The 22,161-nt window shown below is 51.5% G+C and overlaps 1 protein-coding gene across 2 annotated transcripts in view; it reads left to right on the top strand.

The window, feature by feature from the left end:
- The window catches only part of LOC137437850 (ferritin, higher subunit), a 42,740-nt gene that overhangs the window by 326 nt on the left and 20,253 nt on the right, over positions 1-22,161 (top strand). The window lies entirely within an intron of this gene.

Raw genomic sequence — 22,161 nt, 5'->3', positions numbered from 1 at the left:
AGTAACTGCACGGACCACGTGGTACGCCATCCGCTCGGACATACTCGAATTACGCGTGGTTCGTGCGAGACTTGATCTCCGCTTCCGCAGTGGCGTAGGTACTTAGGTACGTGCGAGAATTGTCCCGAAACCCTGTCCTGGGTCCGACCGGAAGTGGCGACAAGTCTCGCGGTTGCGGCGACCCAAGGAGAACAAGGGGCTTAATCTCCCCTTGGTAAGGGAACGAGGGTCTCGGCAAAACCGTAACATTATATATGTATGTGTGTATATATATATATATATATATATATATTCAATCGGGAAACCTCTAAAGCGACCGAAAGGGAAGGAAAAAAGAAAAAGACAGAGTACGGAGGAAGAACAGATTTATTATACACACACAAGCAATGGATGGAAGAAGCAGTCACACAGGGAATCGTTAACTTATACTATTCAATTTACTTAACCCCAGGACAACATTCAAGACAGACGACGTTCACACTTACACGGGGGAAATTGCAGGCAGGGATGGCGGAGGTGGGTTGCTGGAGAGGGAGGCAGGGTCAGGTCCCTGCAACCGGCAGGGCTCGAGGTAGCAGCTCCCAATTCTTCGCGTTTTTTGGCGGGAAAACCCTCGGTCGCGTATCCGCTGCCGATGCTGTAGACGTCACGCGCTGGCTCGGTCACACCTGTTCCTCTCCTTCTGGTGGAGCCGTCTCCCTCCTCTCAGCGCGTCTCTTCAAACCTTGTTTCCTCCCCAAGTATCTCTCCTTTTTGGTTTGGAGCGTCTCTCATCTCACCGCTCACAGCTCAGCTCACAGCTCCTCTCGCATGTCACCTCTTCGCTCATCTCTCGAAGCAGTCCCTTCCAGTCGCTTTTATTACTCGGGGCGGAATCAAGCCGCCGGCTGCGAGGGCACGCCTACCGGGTCGCTAACCGCGGTGCTGGTTGGCTGTTAGGGCTGTCCGATTCCTCCTTTGATCATGACGACGTGCCATGCCTGTGAGTTGGCGGCTCCTACCCCCCTCTTCTCCGAGATTAGCACATGGGCAATGGCGGCTTGCGGGATTGAACACCACTCGCACCGCTTTTGAAAGGAACTTTGGAGAGCGGAGATGATTGGGGAAATTGAAAGGGCCTACGCTTATTTCGTTTGATACAATGCAGAGTCAATCTAGTGGGAAACACATATTTAGCCTACATGGAATAAGGAAATAAACTATTTAAAAAGATATATCGTGGCCTGTGTGTAAGTTTCATGGAATTAACTAGGAGGACGGCTGCGACCATTATTTACATTACGAGGGTGTTACACACAACAAAACCATACTTTTCACATTCGTTACACTTCCTCCAAAATTGTTACACTTCTCAAAAACCGTTACACTTCTCAAATTCGTTACACTTCTCAAAACCGTTACACTGCACCCTCCTTTCTTCAGGCCCGTGCTCGGGCCTACAAAACTTTAACTTAGTGTGACACGTAGGTGTAATTCCCTCTACAATTAACCTGACCCTGAGTGTGACAATCTTAAAACACAAATAAATATGTCCCCCTGCTGCATTGCACCCTGTCTAACAGATTTGCGCCCACAGGATAACCGAATTACGGAATTGTTTTCAAACTAGACATTTATGGTGGGGAGCATTATTTACAGTAACGTTATTTCTTATTTACAACGCAACCCAGGACCTGTGTTTTTTTTTCTTTTTAGGGAACAAGAAAAAGAAATTCCTGTTGGGAGGGAGGAGACAGCACGCATTGCATCGATGCACCAGTACCAATACCACCAAAGCACCCAAAAGCACCACAAAGCACCAAAAGCACCACAACGCACCAAAAGCACCACTCGGTGCACAGTCACCACGGTTTATAATAAACACAACAAAACAACTGGTGGTGGTCTTCTCTTTCTCTGCTGGGCCGATGTTCTTCCCGACGTCTTCTGGCTTCATGCGGCCTACTTGGAAATAATAAAAAAGCACAACTTGTGTTCATTTTTTATTTAGGGCCTCAGGGGCCAACTAAGGGTGGTCCACCTGTTTGGCATAGGTGCCACCTTACCGAGGTCCGCAAGCAAGATTCCCTGGCCACTATGGCCGGTCTCCAACAGAGGTGCCCTGCCCCAGAACGTGGGGTCCATCAAGTGGTACTTGGCCGCAGAACAGCGGTCCATAAAGTGGTACATCAACGCAATGCATGCTGGTTCTGGGAATCTCGTGCGCACAATGGCCATCTCACGCACGCTCCCCTCGGCACCCAATGGCGCACAGGTCCTCAAGTGGGAGACAAAAGGGGGGAAGACAAATGAGCGAGGGGTAAGGTCACAAGGGTACACGTCAATAAAGGCAATGCAGGGTGAAGTGCGTTCGGAGAGCGAAGTGAGAAAAACTCGTCCCTACCGTACGTCACCCCCCCCCCCCCCCCTGTCACCTACACTACCCTTGCCCTTACCCCATATTTACAAGAATTTACACCTTTACAAATTCGTCACTACGTCTTGTCTTCCCCATCCTTCCCTTCTACACCAAATTCGTCTCCAATCCCTCTACTTCAAAATTTGCCATCACCAATTCATCATCAATCCTCATAAGGAGGGAGAGATGGAATTACGCACAATGTCACACCCACGTCATGATGCGTCTCACAATCCAAAACATTTGCATTAATGAAAAATAATTAAACATGGCATGGTGCGGAGTACCTGTCACCTCAGGTGAGTGGATGCAGATGGTGCGAGGAGACTCCAATCCTAACTATCCTCTAAATGACTTTAACACACTTTACACTACCCGGGGTCTCTCCCTGCCAATCCATTGGCCAACTTACACTATGGGTTCTAAAAACCAATTCCCATTGACCAAACTGTGGTGCTCATCAATTTGGGGTCTCACTCCCCCAATTCATCTCCCGGTGCCCTTGCACAATTTCTGGGCTGTGACGTGTAGCTCTCCCAGCAGGTCTACCCACCTGCACACCTCCACCACTGTAGTTGCCACCCGAGCTTACCTAGCTCCTCACCCTAACCTATCTAATTTGGGAAGGCCCCTCCTGGCTCTGTCACCCCTTGGTGCCCTCTGGCACTGGGCTACCCGGGTCCGTCCTCCGGATCCTCGGGCCCCATCCACAACTACCGGCTCCCAGAGCCCACCTGCGGCCTCACCTGGCCGACATCCTCACAGTGGTGGAGTGCCCAAACCAACTACACACACTAACAGGCTACACGCCCAGCCATTTCCACAACACTAATGCACCCATCCAAAGACCATTCTTTCACCCGCACCACAGATGCCAATATCCAACCACAATTTACCTGTACCCTCTACCTAACACTTACTCTACCCGCCCCGGGTATCCCTGATGGGGGTCCACTCTTCCCCCATTCACACCTTCGCACCATCCACTCCACTCCACAATTTCCACCATACTCACTCCACGACCATCCATTCCAATACTCCATTTATTCCACACTACCATTCTCCATACCTGTTGTTGCACACCTGTGCCCTCACACCTGGTGCCACCTGCACCCTCCTTTCTTCCTGGACCATTTGGTCATCACAATACACATCACCATCACTCACTCATACACTGCTCCATACACCTGTTCAGTTGCACACCTGTGCAATCACACCTGTTCAATTCTCAAACACACGGCATCATCTCAGCTAACTACTCCCCTCTGAAACTTGCGCTTCCCAGTCGCCCCTTTAAACTATTGCGCTCCCACGTCATTATCATCCACTCTACTCTACCTGCGTCCCCACTACAGGTGTCATTGTCACTAACTAATCTTAACGTCACCTAATGTCATCTTCGCTAGATCCCTACACGCAATATCCTAACCCACCCGGGCTAGTTTTCACTGCCATCAACCCCATAAGCTATAGCGCATTTGCCCCACCTCGCCGTGAGGGATGGTGGATTGCCCATCCCACCACATCGGGGAGGTCCTACTATCATTTTCGCACACCTAAATCCAACCAATCAAAAATTTGTCATTTACTGCCAATTCTATTCACTTTTCTAAATTTCGGATCAAAACCACTATCACTATTATCATCATCAGTCTTCTCACTAGTGCCTCTCGGTGCGCCATGACATCATTAAACTCGGCTTCGTAAAGCCGAGCAATGAATTCGGGTGGTTTGGTTGCCTGCAGGTTGAATCCGTCCGGCTTTCGGTTCAAGGGAGGTGGTTTGGTCGGGCCGAGATTCCACGCACCATCTCGGCGCGGCACCTTGCGGTCCCGGGCCCGATGGCTCAATCTCCCTCGGTCGGAACCCCGTCCCCACGAGGGGGCACCGTTCCGCTTCCTCCCACTCGCCCTTGAACCGGACCGGTCGCCTGGCCCGACAAGGCCCGGACTCGACCGTGCGGGGAGGGGCCAAGCCCGAATCGGCAACGACGCTTCGAAGAGAAGCGACGCAGCATCGATCCGCGCCGGGCCTCGCACCCAACAAAGCACACCGCGCCCCGAGTGCTCGCATCGGTTATCCGTCGCCCTAACCGCTAACCCGGTTACCGTCGATGCTTCACTTGCATGCTCACACGCATACGCTACCCCTTTTACCCTCACAAAACCTGGCGTTCCAACGCCGTCCGTACATTCCACCAACGCTCTCCCTGTTACACACCACACCTCTCGCGCACACCTCGGTCCACACCTCTCCTCCGTTACGTCCTCCGTAACACTCACCATGGGCATGCACTCTGGCATCCACCCACTAACGCGCTCAGATGGGCCCTCCCACACTCGCGCCATGACCAACTTAGGTGTGCTTCCTCGCACACGTTCCACCACCACCTTACTCTCCGTGTCACACTTCGTACACCCCGACGTGCATTCTCGCTCGCACTCGGTTTCACACTCGCGCTCCGATGTGCCCTCTCGCACCTGCGCCATCACCAACTCACTATTCGTGTCACACTCCGTACACCCCGACGTGCATTCTCGCTCGCACTCGGTATCACACTCGCGCTTCGTAACACGCTAACCCCTTGACGCACACTTTTTTTCCACACGCGTGCCATTTCCACTCACACGGGACCCTTCACCAACGCCCGGATGCTTCCTCGATCCCAAGCGCGCGACAATTCTTTTGTCGCCAAACATCCTCTTGCAAAATCTACCCGCACAAAACACAGCACGTCTCACCTTCGGGGTTCTTCTTCCTCCCTGCACCAAAACCTGCAAATCTTTATACGGATTAGCAAGTACGGCATCAGGATGTGCATTTAGACTTTGAGCAATTTCCATTCCTTCCTCCGATTGTTGCTCTTTTAACTTTAAGTCCCCGGTCTCTCCAATTTCAACTATACCGACTTCCGCTTTTTCTTTACTCACCTCGACGACCGCTGGCTTTAATAAAACACCCTCTACCTCATCGGTCGCCGGCTTTTCCAAACCCCGTGTAGCGATTTCTACCCCCGTCATTGTACCCTTGCTTTCCTCCGCTTCGCTCAACCAGCGCTTTTCGACCCGCTTTACCTCGTCGTGCACCCGTGGGACCCTTTCGCCCACCATGCGATCCATGGTCTCCCCACATTTTTGCCTGCGGTCACCCATTCTGTTGGTTATTGCTTCAATTTGGTTTCCCAAGTCATTTTTGAATTGCTCCCTCATCTCGGCCATAAGGGCCTCCATTTCAGCCATAAATGATTGCACGTCTTCCACCGTTGGTACAAAGGGCGCGGCTCTATTCGGTGCCGCTGTAACCACGTGCGCGAGGCCGCCATTTTGTGCGTCTGATACTCCCTCAACCGCCTCCTTATTTCTCTCCTCCATTTCTCCCCTCTGATCCTGGGTTACCCCTAACCCGTCTATCTCCCCCACCGACATCCGATCGCCTTGATTGTCCATGGCGCGATCTCAAAATTCGGGTTTTATAAAACAACGCAATTTCGGCAGCTCGTAATTTTGACCAATTTTTTTTTTTCCTACACATTTCAAAAAAAATTTTGGTTCGGGCCTCGTATCCCACTCCCAGACACCAATTGTTACGGATCGCGGTTTAGATGTTATGATGGGCCGAGCGGATGGTCCAACCGCGACCGTTACAGGATCCCCAATTGGCCCGATTCCACCCGACGTTGACCAGATCGCACCACAGATATTCAATCGGGAAACCTCTAAAGCGACCGAAAGAGAAGGAAAAAAGAAAAAGACAGAGTACGGAGGAAGAACAGATTTATTATACACACACAAGCAATGGATGGAAGAAGCAGTCACACAGGGAATCGTTAACTTATCTATCTATAATTCCACTAATCTCTGTCTGTGTGTGTGTGTGTGTGTGTGTGTGTGTATGCGACCGCTGTTTCTCGACAACTACCGGTCCGATATACTTGAAACTTGCCAGGTATATTGCTGGGGACCCGAGGATGTGCCTTTTCAAGGTTTCATATTAATCGGACAAGTAGTTACCGAGCTATGTCCAAAAAACGATTCAACCAATCAGAGAGCAGCGAGTTATCACGTGTGCCGAACGTGGCGAACAGACTCTGCCTCGGACGGCACATTTGAGAGCGTATTCATTTATTTCACGTTGGCAAACTATGTTGGCGTTAAACTATGTTTTAAAACTAATTAAAACTACTTTGCGATTCATCGTAACTGCGATTCGTAACTGCCGTTCGCTTTGGCTTTGCGAATGGACCAAACCATTTCATGTAAATAGAGGGGGGGGATTGTCACCGTACTCGCAAGCCGTTCGCTTTGGACCAAACCATTTCATGTAAATAGAGGGGGGGGGATATAATTTTAGATATAGATATAGTACGGGCATGCCCTAGTACTATTCAATTTACTTAACCCCAGGACAACATTCAAGACAGACGACGTTCACACTTACACGGGGGAAATTGCAGGCAGGGATGGCGGAGGTGGGTTGCTGGAGAGGGAGGCAGGGTCAGGTCCCTGCAACCGGCAGGGCTGGAGGTAGCAGCTCCCAATTCTTCGCGTTTTTTGGCGGGAAAACCCTCGGTCGCGTATCCGCTGCCGATGCTGTAGACGTCACGCGCTGGCTCGGTCACACCTGTTCCTCTCCTGGTGGAGCCGTCTCCCTCCTCTCAGCGCGTCTCTTCAAACCTTGTTTCCTCCCCAAGTATCTCTCCTTTTTGGTTTGGAGCGTCTCTCATCTCACCGCTCACAGCTCAGCTCACAGCTCCTCTCGCATGTCACCTCTTCGCTCATCTCTCGAAGCAGTCCCTTCCAGTCGCTTTTATTACTCGGGGCGGAATCAAGCCGCCGGCTGCGAGGGCACGCCTACCGGGTCGCTAACCGCGGTGCTGGTTGGCTGTTAGGGCTGTCCGATTCCTCCTTTGATCATGACGACGTGCCACGCCTGTGAGTTGGCGGCTCCTACCCCCCTCTTCTCCGAGATTAGCACATGGGCAATGGCGGCTTGCGGGATTGAACACCACTCGCACCGCTTTTGAAAGGAACTTTGGAGAGCGGAGATGATTGGGGAAATTGAAAGGGCCTACGCTTATTTCGTTTGATACAATGCAGAGTCAATCTAGTGGGAAACACATATTTAGCCTACATGGAATAAGGAAATAAACTATTTAAAAAGATATATCGTGGCCTGTGTGTAAGTTTCATGGAATTAACTAGGAGTACGGCTGCGACCATTATTTACATTACGAGGGTGTTACACACAACAAAACCATACTTTTCACATTCGTTACACTTCCTCCAAAATTGTTACACTTCTCAAAAACCGTTACACTTCTCAAATTCGTTACACTTCTCAAAACCGTTACAATATATATATATATTGTTACAGACACGACTTTGATGTTAAGGTGGGCCGAGCGGAATGGCCGTCGTGTCCGCACAAATTCACAAATTACCCGATTGTACTCGAACGTCGACAAAGCCGCGCTACGCTGGCTCAATAGGAAAGAGAAGACACCCGGCTGGGTTATAATGACACAATACGACACCAGGGGTTCAGTTCTCAAGACCTCCGGAGGAGGTTATATTAAGGCGGAAGGTTAGATTACAACTACAAGAGGTACATCATAGGAAGACAGGCACTTAGACACAACCTTATATTATTCCCGACAGACCACAGAGAAACAGGACAAAAACTGACTCACACGGGGATTGATGGCTAGGAAAGCGGGTATTCGTGATGGCCAGCACAAGGTGCACCTTGTGCTCAGGGACAGGATGGCGCGGCCCAAAAGATGCAGGAGGTCTCTCAGCGCTCGAGGTGGCGTCTTGTCGTCTCAAGCTGGGGGCGCATCTGACGTCACGTCCGGCAAGCGGCTGCGTATATCCGGCGGGGAGTGACACGCCCTCGGCTCGTTAGCTCCGCCTCGTGGAATCGGCACGTTGCTTCTCATTGGGTGCGTGCGGGGGGGGTTACTGGCTCCGCCCCCGACGAGGAGCTGACAGCCAGCCCCTTCGGGGTAACCCCGTGGAGCGCATGGTCTGGAGCTAATCGAGCCGGTGTGAGGACGCATCCTCCCCCGCTCCGCCGCCATCCCCTCTGTTGTTGTTGTAATTGTTGTTGTAGTTGTTGTTATTGTTGTTGTTTGGGGAAGAAGATGGGAGGAGGTATGGGAAGGTCCTAAACTCACTACTGGTGCCATATAATCACATTCTGGTGCAACGAAGAGTCATAATTAATGGAAACGAGGCCTTAACTGACATAGATTAAGAATAACTAGGAAGATGTCCGAAAGTTGTCTACGTGTGGTGCGGTGGACCTGGGCACGACATTTAATGGGGGAATAAGGGGAAGGTCGGCTCTACTGATTGTTATTTACATGCAATGGGACTAGGGAATGGGGGATCGGGGAAAGTTGGGGAGTATTGGAGAAAATAGGGGAATATTTACAAGCGGATATGGAGGCCAAATTCCATATTCGCAACATTGCACCCTTCTCTACCCTCGGGGCGTCCCGACCCGATAAATTTTTACCTACTTTAGTGTGGCACGCAATGTAGTTCCCTCTACTATTAACTCTACCCTGAGTGCGACAGTTTTACAGATATTCACAAATGAGTAAATATGTCCCCCTGCGACGTTGCACCCTTCTCCTCACAGAAACACACCCACAGGATAACCGAATCCGGAAAGAATTCTCAAACTAAACATACAGCCGGTAGGGAGCATTATTTACAAGACTACGCTGCTATTTACACTACGATCCAGGACCTGTTTTTGGAGGAACACATGCAGATGTTATGCATAGAGAGAGCGTGCTTGCCAACATCGATACACCAACCCACGAGTGCTCTGTGGCCGACGGCCTTTAATAACGTGCAGAGCACCCTTCCCGAGCATCAACAGCACCACCCCACCACCAATCGGTGCAGTCACCATTGTTCATTGGAATAAAAATAAATTCGACAACCCCTAACCCTGCAGGTGTCTCTTGCTCTTCTTATGGTGCACTTGGTGGTGTTAACTATTAGTGGTTCACCTGTATGGCATAGGTGCCACGTTGACCCATAGGTCCTTCCACGGGTGGTGCTTGGCCGCAAAAGAGCTGCGGTCCATTGTGGGTGGCCACAAACATTGCGGTCCATATGGTGTATCGATCCAGGCAGCCAACAGCGAAAGTGCAGGCCCACAACTGCGTAGCCAGCACCTCTCTCTCCTCTCTCTCTACCCCAAAGCCAGATCCTCGGAGGTGGGAGACAAAAGAAGAAACAAGTGAGTAAGGTGGTAAGGGCGCAAAAGTGCACGCAATATAAGGTAATGCACACTGGGGGCACATGGGAACCAGGTGAGACAGGTACGTTCCTATCGTACGCCCCCCCCCCACCAGGTAACCTACATGGCCCCTCCCTTACCCCTTACTGTATCCACAAAACACAACACTACCCATAAACATCTACTTTACAAATCAACAAACATCCCTACTGTCTTCCCCGTTCCTCCCATAAACCAAATTCGTCTTCTCTCCCTCCTAACCAATCAAATTTGCCATTTTCAACTCTCATCAAAATTTGCCATCTCCAACTCAACATCATAATTTGCCATTACCAATTCATCATCAGTCCCTCCTAGGGAGGGAGAGATGGAATCACCCCAATGTCTCATCCACGTCGTGATGCGTCTCACAAATCCTCACAGCAATCTCATTTCCTGCACAAAACAAAGAAAACACAGGTGTGGAGTCATCATCATCACCACAGGTAAGTGGCTGCGTATGGTGCGACAGGTTCATCAATCCTAACTATCTCCTAAATGACTTTAACAACTTTACACTACCCGGGGGCTTTCTCCGGCCAACCCATTGGCCCTCTTACACTATGGGTTCTAAAAACCAATTCCCATTGGCCAAACTGTGGTGCTCTTCAATTTGGGGTCTCACTCCCCTGATTCATCTCCCGGTGCCCTCGCACAATTTCTGGGCTGCGGCGTGTACCTCTCCCAGTGGGTCTACCCACCTGCACACCTCCACCACTGCAGTTGCCTCCGAGCTTACCTGCTCCTCACCCTAACCTAACTACCTGGGGAAGGCCCTCTGGCTCTCTCCCCACTCCGTGCCCTCTCTGGCACTGGGCTGCCCGATCCACACCCGGGATCCTCAGGCACCCACTCACAACTACCGGCTCCCAGAGCCCACCTGCGGCCTCACCTGGCCGACATCCTCACAGTGGTGGAGTGCCCAACCAACTACACACACTAACAGGCTACACGCCCAGCCATTTCCACAACACTAATGCACCCATTCACAACACCATTCTGCAACCGCACCACAAATGCCAATATCCAACCACAATTTACCTGCACCCTCTACCTAACACTTACACTACCCGCCCCGGGTGCTCGTGAAAGGGGTCCACTCTTCCCCCATCCACACCTTCGCACCATGCACACCACTCCGTACCACTCACTCCAACTCTCTCCACACACCTGTACCTGCACACCTGTGCTCTCACACCTGGTGCCACCTGCACCCTTCTCTCCCCAAGCGCATTCGCGCTGATCCACACACTCACTACTCATACCCTGCTCCACACACCTGTCCAGTTGCACACCTGTGCAATCACACCTGTTCAATTCTCACAAACACGGCATCATCTCAGCTAACTACTCCCTTCTGAAACTTGCGCTTCCCAGTCGTCCCTCTAAACTATTGCGCTCCCTCGTCATTATAATCCACACTAATCTACCTGCGTCCCCACTACAGGTATCAGTCACTAACTAACCTTAACGTTACCTAAGGTCATCTTCTCTAGATCCCTACACACAATATCCTAACCCACCCGGGCTAGTTTTCACTGCCATACACCCCATAAGCTATTGCTCCTTTGCCCCCCTCATGGGAAGGGTGGCAGGGATGCCATCCCACCACATCGGGGGTCTCTCACTACCAATTTTGCACATCAAATTTCAACAAATCAAAAATTTGCCAATCACTGCCCATCATCTGCCAATCACTACTGCCAATCCCTTGCCAATCATCAAATTTTGTTTTTCTCTAATTTTGGGTCCAAAACACTAACCTCATCACCCAGTCGACTCACTAATACCTCTCGGTGCGCCAATCCCTGTCCAAAGCCCGGCTTCGTAAAGCCAAGCAATGGATGCTGGTTGTTTTGTGCCAGCGGCTGGATGCGTCCGGCATTCGGGGCAGGGACGGGGGCTTACCCGGGCCGAGATCCCACGCATCACCTCGGCGTGGAGCCATCCAATGTCCCGATCTCGACCTGCCGGCACGTCTCAACAAAACGTGGTCGCCATGACGACCCTTCCTATCCAGCCGCCCGCTCCGCCTAGTGGAGCACGGACGCGGCCGTTCAAAGCGAGGCCCGGCACGCACCGAGGGCCCGATTCGGCTATAAGTCGTTCTAAACTCTACCCCGTCTAACGTCGATGCTTCACCTGCATGCTTACACCCCGAAGCCCGCTCCTTTCTCACACATCCAGCTGTGCCCATGCTCCTCGTACCCTTCCTTACACACCCAGGTACACCCATTCCACTCACAGCCTTGGTCACACACCTGACCACCGAACACTTTGGCACACATTCGTTGCTCGCACACCTCACCAATACACCGCTTCGCGCCCCCTCCGCGGTCACCTCCTCTGTGACAATCACAGGTGTGCTCTCATTCGCACACCCAATCACGTGCCTCACCACCAACTCCAGCGTGCATTCCCACTCACGCTCTACCATTCCAGGTGTGCATCCTTCCATCCCAGGTGTACATCCTCGCTCACCTGTCACAACTAACTCACTCTCCTTGTCACTCTCAATACTCTCACCACCACTCTTGACAACGCACTCACCCTTACTCTTGACAGCGCACTCTTTCCCCATGCACCTGTTCGTCACACACCTTTCTCGCGCACACTCTCCAGTTACACCCTCTGTAACACTCACCACAGGTGGACACTCTTCCTTACTTCTGACAGCGCACTCTTCCCTCATGCACCTGTCCGTCACACACCTTTCTCGCGCACACTCTTGCGCACACTCTCCCGTCACACCCTCTGCAACACTCACCACAGGCGTGCATTCTTCCTTGCCTTTGACAGCGCACTCTTTCCCCATGCACCTGTCCGTCACACACCTTTCTCGCGCACACTCCTGCACACACTCTCCCGTCACACCCTCTGTAACACTCACCACACCGCGCTTCCATGTGCTCCCTCGCACACACGCTACGACCGACTCACTCTCGCCAGCACACTCACTCCTTGGTACACACTTTTTCCTCACACACCCCAGAGTCGGACTTTCTTGCACACCTCCTCTTTCGCACACCAGACCAGTCGCACACTTCACCAACGGCCTCTCACGAACACCCGGGTCTATCTCGACCCCCAAGCTTATTAAATCCCCTGGCGCATCATACGCACGACCATATTGGTCACCACTTACACCGGGTCCTCTTCCTCTTCGCTTCTCCTCCATCACCTGCGAATCCCTCATCCGGTTAATGAGCACATCATCACGATCCAAACACAGACTTTGGACCAATTCTTTTATCTCCTCTTTTATCTCTTTCTTATCCTCTCTCCGTCGCTTTTTAATTTCGCTCACCCCTTCTTCCACTTCTTCTAATTTTTGCTTCATCTCCTTCATCTCTTCGTGCGCCCCTTTAAGTTCTTCCTCTAACTCCACTTTATTTTTTTCTATGTGCTCCCGCACCTCCCGCTCTTTAACCTCCATTACCTCTACCACCTTGTCCATTTTCCTCGTCAGGTCCTCATGTACCGTCTGACACTCTTTTTTAATTACCCCTACGTCCTTTTTCATCTCCTTCTGTGTCGATTTTAAACCCTCTATTACCGCTGTGTTCTTCTTTACCTGGTCCCCCAACTCCTTTTGTCCCACTGTCAGTTGTTCTACTCCCAGCGTCAACTCCTCTATACCACCTTGCAATTTTACAGTCCCCTTTCTCACCTCTTTCTCCATGCGCTCCTTACAGTGCCTCACCTCCTCGCGCACTCCTCCGACCTCCTCACTCACTCCTCTTCTGATCTCCTCTCCCATCACTTGCATCTCCTGCCCAGATGCCACCCTCATCTGCTCCATTTCCTCCCTGTGAGCATCCAGTTTGGTCTCTACCCCCATTCTGACCCCCTCTATCTGCTGCTCCATTTGTTTAACTTCCCTTTCCGCTTGGTCCCTCATGTCCCTCAATTTGCCTTCCATACTGTTTTCTAACCCCTCTAACCCATTTTTCACTCCTTCCATTTGATTCTCTTGAGCGGCCATTCTGTTTTCTACCCCCATTAACCCATTTCTCACCTCTTTTATCCCATTGTCTAACCCCTCAAAATTTTTGTCTACCTTCTCACCAGTACCCCTCGCTTCGTCCCTCATTACTCCCAATTGCTCACTCCGAGCCCTCGCTTCGTCCCTCATTACTCCCAATTGCTCACTCCGAGCCCTCGCTTCGTCCCTCATTACCCCCAATTGCTCACTCTGAGCATCCATCCGGTTCCCCATTACCCCCATTTGGTTTTCCAATCGCTCACTATTCTTTTCCATAAGGGCCGTCATTTGTATAAAAAAAAGTTCCAATCTTCCCAGCGGCGCTACTTCGGTCGCGGGCACGGTGACCAGCGAGGCGCCATTTTGTGCGCCCGCTTCTTCGTGCGTGACGGCGCTATTTTGCGAACCTGCCGCCCTCACTGCTTCGCTCTCCTCCTGTCCCTCATTTTGGTCCTGGATCGACCCTACCTCACTCTCCTTTACCGGACCCCAGCTGTCTTGATCCGCCATAGCGCGACTTGCAAAATTCGAGTTTCGTAAAACAAATCCAATTTTTTTTTTTTCGTTATAATTTCGTCGAGCGCAGTACGCGCTCCGAATCGATTTTCCCTCCCAAAATTTGGGCCTAATAAATTTAGTCCCGGGTTCGAATTCCACTCCTCGACACCAATTGTTACTCTAATAGTACAATTGGTGTTCCAAAATTTGGGCTAAATAAATTTAGTCCCAGGTTCGAATCCCATCTCCTGACTACCAATTGTTACAGACACGACTTTGATGTTAAGGTGGGCCGAGCGGAATGGCCGTCGTGTCCGCACAAATTCACAAATTACCCGATTGTACTCGAACGTCGACAAAGCCGCGCTACGCTGGCTCAATAGGAAAGAGAAGACACCCGGCTGGGTTATAATGACACAATACGACACCAGGGGTTCAGTTCTCAAGACCTCCGGAGGAGGTTATATTAAGGCGGAAGGTTAGATTACAACTACAAGAGGTACATCATAGGAAGACAGGCACTTAGACACAACCTTATATTATTCCCGACAGACCACAGAGAAACAGGACAAAAACTGACTCACACGGGGATTGATGGCTAGGAAAGCGGGTATTCGTGATGGCCAGCACAAGGTGCACCTTGTGCTCAGGGACAGGATGGCGCGGCCCAAAAGATGCAGGAGGTCTCTCAGCGCTCGAGGTGGCGTCTTGTCGTCTCAAGCTGGGGGCGCATCTGACGTCACGTCCGGCAAGCGGCTGCGTATATCCGGCGGGGAGTGACACGCCCTCGGCTCGTTAGCTCCGCCTCGTGGAATCGGCACGTTGCTTCTCATTGGGTGCGTGCGGGGGGGGTTACTGGCTCCGCCCCCGACGAGGAGCTGACAGCCAGCCCCTTCGGGGTAACCCCGTGGAGCGCATGGTCTGGAGCTAATCGAGCCGGTGTGAGGACGCATCCTCCCCCGCTCCGCCGCCATCCCCTCTGTTGTTGTTGTAATTGTTGTTGTAGTTGTTGTTATTGTTGTTGTTTGGGGAAGAAGATGGGAGGAGGTATGGGAAGGTCCTAAACTCACTACTGGTGCCATATAATCACATTCTGGTGCAACGAAGAGTCATAATTAATGGAAACGAGGCCTTAACTGACATAGATTAAGAATAACTAGGAAGATGTCCGAAAGTTGTCTACGTGTGGTGCGGTGGACCTGGGCACGACATTTAATGGGGGAATAAGGGGAAGGTCGGCTCTACTGATTGTTATTTACATGCAATGGGACTAGGGAATGGGGGATCGGGGAAAGTTGGGGAGTATTGGAGAAAATAGGGGAATATTTACAAGCGGATATGGAGGCCAAATTCCATATTCGCAACAATATATTGTTACTGATCGCGGTTTAGATGTTACTTTGCCGAGCGAAGGCTCCGCGACCGAACAGTTATTCCCCGATTAGAACCCGATTCCACCCAAACGTTGGCCGGATCGCACCGCAGCTATTCAATAGGGAAAAGACAAAGGCGACACGGATGTGAAGAAGAAGAAGAAGAAGACAAAAAGGTTGGAAATACTACTAAATTTATTCCTACTATTTACATGCTCAAAGTAACCAAGGAGAAGGAAAGATAATAAAATAATATACAGAAGAATCAGAGACACAGTGCAATTATTAGCTTATACAGACTTAATTAACCCAGGGACAAGACACACAGAACAAACTCACGTACACAAGAAGGGTGGAGGAAAGGAATGAATGCTGGAAGGAGGAATGGGAAGGTTCAGCTGGGGCAGATGGTTCGGGCTTGATCCCGCACGGGACGTCGGCTGGACCTCGACGGCCACCGATGCCACCGCTATCTGGTCCCCGCGGGGTAACGGGTTGAAGCTGCCTGGTGGAGTCAACGCTGCTTGTGGAGCCAAAGCTGCTTCTCTGGCTCACCTCAGGGCGCGTCTGCCGTTTCTGGCGCAACTGCTGGTAATTGACTTGGAACCTTCCCTCTCTTGGCCCTGGTGTCTCCTCACCATCGACAACTCAACGTCAACCAACGCAACCACTGACCACTCGACGCCACCACTTCTCACCACCGACTTCTTACCACCGCAACCAACGCAACCCCTGACCCTCCTCTGACGACCAACTCACGACTCACTCTCTTGCTTCTTGCGTGCGCGCCTTTTATAGCGCCTCCAGCGATCAAGCCGCCGGCCTTCCTGACACGCCCATCGGGGTGCTCACCTCGGCCCTGGTTGGTCACGCGACCCTCTCGCTCTGCCCTTGATGACGACGGGCGGGCACGCCCCTCTTCCCCTCTATGACGAGGTGGAGACACGCCTTTCTTCTCCGACCCTGCCTCGTGGTCAATGGCGGTTATTGGAGGGGAGGTAATTGGCAATCGAGGGTTGGCAATCACGAGAGGGGATGTAAAAGGAAATGGAGATTTTGGGGATGGGAATGAAAGGGGATCTATTCTCTTTCACTGGTGCAATTGTTACATATTTATGTGAATGTATGTGAATTACCATTCAGGTCTTTGCTTATCAATGTGTAGTAGATGAAGGGTTGTTGTGGTTGGAGGGTCAGGAGCCCTTCTGAAAAAGAGGCCGGAAACGGAAGAGGAAAAGACACGAGGAAGAAAAGCGACGAGGATTCTTCTTCCTCGCCCCGCTCGGACGAAAGGTGGGATCGACCTTGCGCCGCGTGGAAAAGCGGCGTTCCGAAGCCCGTCTGGCGAGAGGAGTTACCGGGACGTGTACCTACCCGGTGGAGACGTCAAGTTGACGTGGGGCCGTGCACCGACCCCGCGTCTGGCACCGTCTAAAAAGACGCGTACGGGTCGCACGTTGGGGCCTAACACGCGTTGCAAGCGGCGTGGGGCTTTTTGCTTGCTTTACCGTACCCGCTTCGCGTGGCCACGAGGGGCTGCAGCCGTGGTGCCTGGTACGATACCTGCCCGGTGGAAACACGTCCACCCGGGGTTCGTTCAACCGCCCGAGTGCGGCGACGCCGACCATCATCTTGGTCAGGAGGGGCCCAGAGACATTGTGAGGGGCAGAGACCAAAAGGGGGTCGTGAGTACCAAAGGGGACACACATATATAAGATGGCCATCTTAAACCTCTAGGGGATTGATTGATTGTTGAGTGTGAATTGTGGATGGTGGATTGCTCGGGGAATATACCCTTGATTGTATCATTGACATTGTTTGGTATCATTACCCTTGAAATATATCATTGAACATCAGTTTTCTCTTGGGTGGAATTCATAGGGATTGTGTTGCGAAAGCGCATATATACTACTACTTTCTGGCGAAGTTCCTCTCACGGTCCGGGGGTCACCGAGACCAGGTAGTCACCGAGGGGACCACGTAACACAATGGAGTACTTCAATTAATGGGAGACACAGCCTTACTCTAAAACACAGAATAAGATATAACTATCAAACAGGGGTATTCTATTATTTGGCTGACGTGTATGCTTGTGGACTAATTATGGGATGCCCTTTCACCTTTACACAGCTCCAGAGGTAGGGGGGCGCAGAATAAACAATAATAATAATAATACAGCACACAATCAAAAAAATACAGTCCTCATCTCCGCAACACTGCACCCTCCTCCTCTTAGGCACGTCCCGGGCCTACAACTTTTATTTAGTGTGACACGTAGGTGTAGTTCCCTCTACTTTTAACCTGACCCTGAGTGCGACAGTTTTAAAACATAAATAAATGTGTCCCGCTGCTCCATTGCACCCTGCCTAACAGACTTACGCCCACAGTTAACCGAATTGCGGAATGGTCTTCAAACTATACACTGACGGTGGGAAGCATTATTTACAATGACGCTGTTTATTTACAAAACTAACCCAGGACCTGTGATTGTTCTTTCTGGGGGGGAGACAGTCTGCTCTGCATCGACGCACCATGAAAGCACCCAAAAACGCACCCAAGCACCAATCGGTGCAGTCACCATTGTTCAAGAATGTTCAACAATAAAAAATAACCAAACAAGCCCTAACCCTGCAGGTGATCTCTTGCTCTTCGGCTCCCTCTGCTGGTTCTCATTATTTGTTCTTCCAGATGTTGTCATTCTTTCATTTTCTTACTGGCGGCCTATTTGCAATAAAGTGTGCCCAATGTGTCCTTTTTATTTTCTTTATTTATGGCCCACAGGGCCGACTACGTGTGCTTCACCTGTGTGGCATCGGTGCCCTGTGGCCAAGGTCCGCCAGCAAGATTTCGGGCCCTCATGGCCGGTTCCAGCAGAGGGGCCATGCCCCAACCCATGGGATCCATAAGTGGTGCTCGGCCACAGACCTGTGGTCCATAATGTGGTGCATCGATGCAGACAGCTGGTTCTGGGAATTTCGGGCGCACAATGGCCGACCCACGCACGCTCCCCTCGGCGCCCAGGTCATGTGGGAGACAAAAGGGGAAAGACAAATGAGCGAGGGGTAAGGTCACAAGGGTACACATCAATAAGGCAATGCAAGGCAAAATGCGTACGGAGGGCGAAGTGAGAAAGCTCGTCCCTACCGTACGTCACCCCCCTGTCACCTACACTACCCTTGCCCTTACCCCATATTTACAAAATCTACCCATTTACAAATTCGTCACTACTGTCACGTCTTCCCCTTATTTCCCCTACCAAATTCGTCTCCACAATCCCACTATCCAAAATTTGCCATCACCCAATTCGTCATCAATCCTCATAAGGAGGAAGAGATGGAACATCAAAGCACAATGTCACACCCACGTCATGATGCGTCTCACAATCCAAACATTTGCATCATAAAAAATAATCAAAACATGGCATGGTGTGGAGTACCTGTCACCTCAGGTGAGTGGATGCAGATGGTGCGAGGAGACTTCATCCTAACTACTTTCTAAATGACATTAACACACTTTACACTACCCGGGGTCTTTCCCCGCCAATCCATTGGCCAACTTACACTATGGGTTCTAAAAACCAATTCCCATTGACCAAATTGTGGTGCTTCTCAATTTGGGGTCTCACTCCCCCGATTCATCTCCCGGTGCCCTCGCACAATTTCTGGGCTGCGACGTGTAGCTCTCCCAGCAGGTCTACCCACCTGCACACCTCCACCACTGCAGTTTCCACCCGAGCTTACCTAGCTCCTCACCCTAACCTAACTAACTGGGGACAGCCCCTCCTGGCTCTGTCACCCCTTGGTGCCCTCTGGCACTGGGCTACCCGGGTCCGTCCTCCGGATCCTCGGGCCCCATCCACAACAACTACTACCGGCTCCCAGAGCCCACCTGCGGCCTCACCTGGCCGACATCCTCACAGTGGTGGAGTGCCCAAACCAACTACACACACTAACAGGCTACACGCCCAGCCATTTCCACAACACTAATGCACCCATCCAAAGACCATTCTTTCACCCGCACCACAGATGCCAATATCCAACCACAATTTACCTATACCCTCTACCTAACACTTACACTACCCGCCCCGGGTACTCGTGAAAGGGGTCCACTCTTCCCCCATTCACACCTTCGCACCATCCACTCCACTCCACAATTTCCACCATACTCACTCCACGACCATCCATTCCAATACTCCATTTATTCCACACTACCATTCTCCATACCTGCTGTTGCACACCTGTGCCCTCACACCTGGTGCCACCTGCACCCTCCTTTCTTCCTGGACCATTTGGTCATCACAATACACATCACCATCACTCACTCATACACTGCTCCATACACCTGTTCAGTTGCACACCTGTGCAATCACACCTGTTCAATTCTCAAACACACGGCATCATCTCATCTAACTACTCCCCTCTGAAACTTGCGCTTCCCAGTCGTCCCTTTAAACTATTGCGCTCCCACGTCATTATCATCCACGCTAATCTACCTGCGTCCCCACTACAGGTATCAGTCACTAACTAATCTTAACGTTACCTAATGTCATCTTCTAGGTCCCTACACACAATATATCCTAACCCACCCGGGCTAGTTTTCACTGCCATCAACCCCATAATCTATAGCGCATTTGCCCCACCCTGTGAGGGATGGTGGATTTGCCATCCCACCACATCGGGGAGGTCCTACTATCAATTTCGCTCGTCCAAATTCAACAAATCAAAAATTTGTCATTTACTGCTAATCACCGTACCAATCATCAAATTTTGCCTTTTTCTAATTTCGGGGCCAAAACACTAGCCTCATCACCCGTCTACTTATTAGGTCCTCTCGGTGCGCCAATTCCCTTCTAAAGCTCGGCTTCGTACAGCCGAGCAATGAACGCGGGTTCTTTGGTGCCGGCGGCTGGATGCGTCCGGCACTCGGTGCAGGGACGGGGGCTTACCCGTGCCGAGATCCCACGCACCACCTCGGCGCGGAGCCATCCAATTTCCCGATCTCGACCTGCCGGCACGTCTCAACAAAAAGTGGTCGCCATGACGACCCTTCCTATCGGGCTGCCCGCTCCGCCTCGTGGAGCCCGGACGCGGCCGTTCCAAGCGAGGCACAGCGTGGATCGCGTACGGCGGTCCTTTCGAACCCGCCGCGGCTCGGATCCCCGCTGGTTCTCGCGGCACGCGAAGCCCGGCACGCACCGAGGGCCCGATTCGGCTAAAAGTCGCTCTAACCGCTAACCCGGTTACCGTCGATGCCTCACCTGGATTCTTACACGCATACGCTACCCCTTTCTTGCTCATACCTCCAGCTGTTCCCATGCTCCTCGTACCTTTCCTTTCACACCTCGGTACACTCATTCCGCTCCCAGACTTGGTCACACACCTGACCACCGAACACCTTGTTACACATTCGTCACTCGCACACCTCACCAACACACCTCTTCGCGCCCCTTCCTCGGTCACCTCCTCTGTGACAATCACAGGTGTGCTCTTACTCGCACACCCAACCACGTGCCTCACGACCAACTCAAGTGTGCATTCCCACACACGCTCTACCATTCCAGGTGTGCATCCTCCCAGGCCAGGTGTACATCCTCGCTCACCTGTCATAACCAACTCACGCTCCGTGTCACTCTCACTACTTTCACCTCCATTCTTGACAGCGCACTCACCCTTACTCTCGACAGCGCACTCTTTCCCCATGCACCTGTCCGTTACACACCTTTCTCGCACACACTCTTGCGCACACTCTTCCTCCGTAACACTTACCACACCGCGCTTCCATGTACCCCCTCGCACACGCGCTACGACCAACTCACTCTTGACGGCACACTCACTCCTCGGCGTGCACTTTTTCCTCACACACCCCATGGTCGGACATTCTCGCACACCTCTTTTTTCGCACACCTGACCTGTCACACACTTCACCAACGGCCTCTCACGAACACCCGGATCCAAACCAATCCCCAAGCCGACTGAAGCTTTCCTCACATCATGTACATTTCCGATTATATCGTCACTCACCTTGGCACCTCGTCTCCGCACCTCCTTTGCCACCTGCAAACTCTTTATTTGGTTAGTGAGCAGCACATTATGAGTTGAGCACCGACCTTGTACCAATTCCATTACCTCCTCCTGGATTTCTCTCTTAGTTTCTGTCCGTCTCTTCTTAATTTCACTCACCTCTTCTTCCACTTCCTCTAATTTTTGTTTAACCTCTTTTATTTCTCGGTGCGTCTCCTCAAGTTCGTCCTCTAAGGCTACCATGACCGTCTCTATGTGCATCCTCACCTGCCGGTCCTTTGTCTCCATTATCTCTGTCACCTCGTCCACCCTCATTGTCAGTTCCTCACGTACCATCTGACATTGCCTCTGTGTCGCTATTAATTCGTTTTTAATTTCTTTTTGTGTCGCCTTTAACCCTCCTAGTACCGCAGTGTTCTTTTGAACCTGCTCCACTAACTCCGTCTGTCCCTCTGTCAGCTGTTCCACCTCCTCCGTCAGATCTTCTATTCCCCCTTGTAACTTCGCCGTATTATTTCTCACCTCTTTCTCCATACGCTTCTCACCTCGCTTTACCTCCTCGCGTAGCCCCGAAACCTCCTCACTCACACC

Source organism: Myxine glutinosa, chromosome 12, assembly GCF_964187855.1.
Source record: "Myxine glutinosa chromosome 12, kmMyxGlut1.1, whole genome shotgun sequence".
NCBI lineage: Eukaryota > Metazoa > Chordata > Myxini > Myxiniformes > Myxinidae > Myxine > Myxine glutinosa.
The sequence above is the reverse complement of the archived record's forward strand: the minus strand, read 5'-3'. Positions and strand labels throughout refer to the sequence as shown.